At 34.6% G+C, this 6911-nt stretch overlaps 1 pseudogene; it reads left to right on the top strand.

The window, feature by feature from the left end:
* Positions 1 to 355: 355 nt before the first annotated feature.
* On the top strand, positions 356 to 814 carry LOC107861020 (annotated as a pseudogene).
* Positions 815 to 6911: the final 6097 nt, after the last annotated feature.

Raw genomic sequence — 6911 nt, 5'->3', positions numbered from 1 at the left:
CCTCATTTTGTAAATGGTAAATGCTCATGCACGGATACTTGGTGCTGAGAATTTTGATAATTTTAGTTGTAGCTTTGATTGTTGATTTCAAGTTTTTGTTGGTAATATTTTTTAAACCTATTGTTAGATATACAACGATAAGAATGTATTTACACCATGTAAAGAACTTTTGATCAATCAATTTAACAAAAATACTTTTCTGTCTATAAAGTTTGAGAAAAGGATACAAATTTCTTTTGGTAAGTAAGATAATTCATTCATTATATCATAATACCAAGAGGTGCTGAAATTTATGTACAAGTACAATGATTTAGTCCCGTCGCCACAAAGTTGGCCAATTTCCATCTCCACAACCATGGCGAACGTTGAAGACAATGTTATGAGCGGACAATCAAAGAAGAGAACGTTAAGAAGTTTATCTATAGAGGCGTTGATCTCGATGCTCTTCTCGATATGTCCACTAATGAGCTTGTTAAGCTATTCAATGCTCGACCTCGTAGAAGGTCTCAGAGAGGTTTGAAAAGAAAGTCGATGCCGTTGATCAAGAAGATGCGAAAGATGAAATGTGAGGCTCCACCGGGTGAAAAGCCAAAGCCTGTCAAGACTCACCTGAGGAACATGATCATCGTTCCTGAAATGATTGGAAGTATTATTGAAATTTACAATGGGAAAACATTCAATCAGATTGAAGTCAAGCCTGAGATGATCGGTCGAATTCTTTTGGCCAAGTTCTCTATCTTCATATAAGTCTGTCAAGCATGGTAGACCTGGTATTGGTGCTACTCACTCATCTAGGTTCATATTGCTCAAGTGATTTGCCTACTGATGTCTGCTCTTTCTTTTTTTCTAGCAATCAGGACAACCACAATATCAGCTGAGCATCAAAGTAAACTCACCTCAAGTTCTGCAGCCCCCACTTTTGACACTTTCAACATTTGTGTGAAATTTATTTCTATGATATAATAGAACTTGTATTTTAATATATGTAATCAAAGTTTTCCTTATCAATACAATTTCCATAAAAATAAAAGGTATTTTTGTAAATAACAATCTATTCTTAAAAGAAATCCAATGCATATTATTTTTAATACTACAAACCAAACAACCACTAAAAAATAATGTCAGGACAATTAATTCCATAACAAGTAATCCCAGTATAACTAATTCCAGCATAACTAATCCCAGCATTACTTGTTTCACAACCAAACGACCCCTTACAGATAAATGTCATCGTTAATTATTCGTTCTTGGTAAAATTAATAAATATTTTAAAACATATTGTTGCTTCGAGTACACAATCTGTATTTTGGCAAAACAACTTCAACACAAGTTCAAGATGATATCAAGAACACTTAAGAATTTTTTCCAACACCTTCAACACAAGTTCAATATGAACTATCAAAGAAGTGTATTATTTTATTAAGAAATAAGATGAAATAGAATAAGTCAAGTCCTTTGAATTCACGGAGTGTCCTTAAGAAAATAATTCCCCTCAAGTACCCGAGGTTGTGAAATTTTTCTCCTAAAATAAAATGACTTCACAACCAGAATATAGTGGTACCTCAAACGTTCTGATTTTTCTTAGAACTCACTCAACGGAAGATGATCACACATAGTTTTTAGAAATAAGAGAAATGTTTTTCAAGTGCAGAAATTTCAAACTAAATCTATGGAAAAATGAAGGTTTATATAGTCATGAAGTGTCTCTTCGTAAAGGAGGCAATCGTTCAACGAAAAGGTGTATATTTTTGAAATAGTCATGTCTGTTCATTTGAAACAGTATACCTTTTTCGAACAGTCACAACCATCCGAACAGTCATCCTTTTTTCCAAAACAGTGTGTCTTTTACTCAAAGAGTTGTGTCCCTTTCGAGCAACCTTTCAACGTTTATGCATGCTGTTGTATGCACGCATTAATGGAGAAAAATTATTCCATTTTTCCTTAGATTTTCGGCTTGGATTTTTCCCAAATTACAAATAAATTTTGTCCAAAAAATTAATCTCATCGATCATTTGACGAATTCGAATTTGAATCTGAATTCGTATCCGAATGAATCTGAAGCCAAAGCCGAGCGAGCAATGACGACAACGGCGCGAGGCACCTCTTTGTTATTGCCTCACTATCCATGTGGAGATGTGTTTCTTAATAACAACACATGAAAGTTTATTTCTCCCACCAATGTGGGAGAATTAGTAGACTTTCCTTATTTCTTAGTACACTTTTCTTTTTAAGTGTGATCTTATTTTTTCCCTCCACTAATTTCCTCCATGTTCCATTCACATTTTTAAGTTAAACCCAAAATTCTCGACGGACAAGTATGTGATCATCATGCAAAGACTGATTGCATCTGGATAAGTGGGTTTCCCTTTGAACTTTCCGTAGTGAACATGCATTGGATGTACTCGATCAATCGATAGATTTGATTTCTTTGAACTGTCGAGCTTTAATATATACCTAGACAACACATTTCACACAACTAACCTTTTATCATTTATGGTTCTCACAGTTTTATTTGTTTCAGCCATAAATAATTCCTGGTTTCATGAGAGCTTAAGGAATAGGCCTTTACTAACATTCTCCTTGAAGCGGCTTCCACTTTGCCCTCACATAGGTGATTTGTAAATGTTCAATCCTATAGATTGAACTATTTGGGCATATCTGCCAAATTTTGATAATCATTAAAAGACTTCACACCTTAAGTCTTATCCTTGTTTACTAAACACCGTCTACATCATGAGTATGAGTTGGGTATATTGACAATGTTGAACCTATCAGACACAACTTTATTTGAGATCTTTGAACCTAGCTCTTGGGATCTCTAGTCTGCTAGGTAGAGTTACCGCCATGTTGACTTGTCCTAGGCCGTAAACTCATTCCCTTTGATGTTCTCTCAACTCCCTCTCTAGATAGGCCTTTTGTAAGTAGATCTGACATATTATCATTTGACTTCACATAGTCAACAGTGATAATTTCACTAGAGAGAAGTTTTCTAACGGTATTATGTCTCCATCTTATGTGATGAGATTTACCGTTATACATCATGCTCCCTGCCCTACCTATTGACGTTTAGCTATCATAGTGTATACATACTGGTGTCACTGGTTTGGGCCAATAAGGAATATCTTCCAAGAAATTCTAAAACCATTCTTCTTCTTCACCGGCTTTATCTAATGCAATAAACTCAGATTCCATTGTGGAGCGATCAATACATATCTGTTTGGACGATTTCCAAGAGACTTCTCCTAACCTATAGCAAATATATATCCACTTGTGGATTTTACTTTATTTGATCCGGTGATCCAATTTGAATCACTATATCCTTCAATTACCGCGGGATATTTATTATAATGCAAAGCATAGTCTTGAGTGTATTTAAGATACCCCAAAACTCTTTTCATTGTCATTCAATAAGTTTTATTGGGATTACTCGTGTACCGACTCAACTTACTAATAGAACATGCTATGTCTGGTTGTGTGCAATTTATGATATACATTAAACATCCCAACACTCTTGCGTATTCCAACTGTGAGTCACTTTCATCTTCATTCTTTTAAAGTGCGAAGCTCACATCCAATGGAGTCTTTGCAATACCAAATTCTAAATACTTGAATTTGTCAAGTACCTTTTCAGTGTAATGAGACTGTGACAATGCCAACCCTTGTGGAGTTCTATGGATTCTTATTCGTAAGATTACATTCGCAACTCCAAGGTCTTTCATATCAAACTTGCTCTTAAGTATTTGTTTCATAGCATTTATGTCAGAAATGTCTCTACTGATGATCAACATATCATCTACATACAAACAAACAATGACCTTGTGATTTGAAGTGTCTTTAATATAAATACATTTATCACATTCATTTATCTTGAACCGGTTTGCCAAGATGGTTTGATCAAACTTCGCATGCCTCTATTTAGGTGCTTGTTTTAGTCCATAGAGTGACTTAACCAGTTTGCACATCTTCTTTTCTTTACCAAGAACCACAAAATCCGCGAGTTGTTCTATGTAAATTTCTTCCTCCAATTCTCTATTTAGTAATGTTGTTTTCACGTTCATTTAGACGATTTCAAGACCATATACTACCGCCAAGGCAATTAACATCCGAATTGATGTTACCTTTGTTACTGGCGAGTATGTATCAAAGTAATCAAGGCCTTTCTTCTGTTTGAAGCCTTTTACTACAAGTCTTGCCTTATATTTGTCAATAGTACCATTCACTTTCATTTTTCTTTTGAAGATCCATTTAGAACCTAAAGGTTTAATTCTTGAAGGAAGATCAACCAACTCCCACGTATGGTTGCTTAAGATTGAATCAATCTCATTATTGAATTTCTCTTTCCAAAAGGATGAGTCTAAAGATGCCATCGCTTCTTTAAATATTTGAGGCTCATTTTCTTAGAGAAATGTTACAAAATCTAATCCAAACAAAGTTGATGTTCTTTGACGTATACTACGTCTTGGATTCTCATCATTATGTACATCTTCACTTGGTTCATCTCGAGGTCATTTAGACCCTCCACTAGACTGTTTATGTCTAGTTTTATACGGGTAAATATGTTTAAAGAATTTAACTTTATCTGATTCAATTATCATATTTTTTGTGATATCCGAATGTTCGGATTTATAAAGAAAAAACTAACATGCTTTACTATTTTTAGCTTATCCTATGAACACGCAGTCCACTATCTTAGGTCCTATCTTCACCCTTTTATGCATATGAACTTGGACTTTTTCTAGACACCCCCACACATTAAAATATTTCAAGTTGGGTTTCCTTCCTTTTCGTTTTTCATATGGAATTGATAGTGTCTTACTTTGGAGCACTCTATTGAGTATTCAATTAGCTATAAGGATAGCTTCCCTCTACAAGTTTTGTGGTAAACTTGAACTTATAAGTAAGACATTCATTATTTCTTTTAAGGTTCAGTTTTTCCTTTTCATAATTCCATTAGATTGAGGTGAATATTGGGTCGTAGTTTGATGGAAAATTCCATTTTCTACACAAATTTCAGCAAAGAGAGATTTATATTCTCCAACCCTATCACTTCTTATCATTTTGATCTTTTTCTCTAACTGATTTTCAACTTTTATTTTATATTGCCTAAACGCATTTATTGTTTCATCCTTACTGTTTAGCAAGTAGACATAATAGTATCTAGTGTAATCGTCAATAAAAATTATAAAATGCTTGTCACGTCCCAAATTAATAAGGACGAACAAGAACCGTATGCACTTACTCAACAAGTATTCTATGACGTACGTGAGGATGGGCTAATAACGAGCAGGATATTCAATAAGAGTTGCATATATACATGAGGGAGTTACATTAACAAAACTATACAAGAAAATACTACACGATGTCTATGAAGCCTTTAGCCAGTTTAACACGTTATACTACAAGTGACTAGTTGGAATAGGGCCCGTCATGCCCAACTAGGGACCTGTACATGGAATTAAAAATACTAAACATAGATTGGCTCTAGGGAGAGATGGAGCTCACCAGAATATCAGCTGAAAATGGCAATAGGGCCTAACGTGGATGTCTGTTATCCTAAGTATATGAGCCTGCATCAACAAATATGGAACCCCCAGGATATCAATACATAAATAATATGTACTACTATAAAAGCAGACGAAATAACAATTGGACAAGTACAGAATCTCATATGAGTCAAATATCAAAGTGAAAAATGTATGAACCATCAAGTAACACGTATATGATATGAATTGGTAACCTATGCATTGATCTTATTAGCATCTTATATAATATTTAGAAAAGTGTTCATTATGATGTAGGGCTTATACTTTGCCTAGGTGATGTATTTATCCTATAATTCGTACAAATTGTCACAAGATGGCCTACCAAAGGCAATTTGACTCGAGTATAAAACATATTTTTCTCATATACTCATTGTTATGATCTCGTATACATAACTATAATCGAAATATGTATCCAGGTACGCCCCACCTAGGGACTCACTATGAGGGTCTGCCCGCAGACCATATATGCCATATGTTAGCTCGAGTCAGGAGAAACCAATACATGACATTTCAGCTAACTCCAAATACAAATTATGCCATAAAGGCGAGTAAGCCTAATGATTGGGCTCACTATAGCGGTGTGGTCTCGACCCTGTGCATAGAATCACGTTGAGCAATATGCCAAGCCAAACCTATATACCTTCCATCGTTAATGTTTATTAAATAATGCCTTGAAGGCCTATGATATGTGAGTTACGATAATGGTCGTTTAGCTACCATATACAAGTGAAACTATACTAGTACTCCCTTCGTTTAAAAAAGAATGACCTACTTTGACTTGGCACAAAGTTTAAGAAAAAAATAAGACTTTTGAATCTTATGGCCTTAAATTAAAGTTGTGTCAAATGTACCAAAATTCTCTTTAATATTGTGGTCCTAAACATACCATGTGGAAAGTTGAAATTAAAGTATTATCAAAAAAGAAAAGGGGTCATTCTTTTTGAAACAAACAAAAATGGAAAGTAGGTCATTCTTTTTTCAACAGAGGGAGTACTATTTACCCCTAATGTGTAAGGATTTCAAGTATAGAAACTTATGATAATATGGAAGTACCGTATAAATTCAATACAGAGGGAAGGTTTAGCTTTACATACCTGTAACACCCCGTATTCAAGTACATATATTGGAGTATTCAAGTACGTGTATTGGTCTTATTTATATGAAATTAATTTTTTTATTTTATTTATACCGGAATTTGCCCGTCGATGGATCCATGCGAAGGTTATTGAATAAGCTTTCCAACGATATAAAGATTTCAAAAAACAGATAGGTTTCGGATATAATCGAGCACGTTCGAAACTATAAAATGGTGGCCGGGATATTGGGAATAGTAAATGTGCAGGAAACTTTCCTGCACACAAACTACTG

This window comes from Capsicum annuum, chromosome 2, assembly GCF_002878395.1.
Source record: "Capsicum annuum cultivar UCD-10X-F1 chromosome 2, UCD10Xv1.1, whole genome shotgun sequence".
In the NCBI taxonomy this organism is placed as follows: Eukaryota; Viridiplantae; Streptophyta; class Magnoliopsida; order Solanales; family Solanaceae; genus Capsicum; species Capsicum annuum.
The sequence above is the reverse complement of the archived record's forward strand: the minus strand, read 5'-3'. Positions and strand labels throughout refer to the sequence as shown.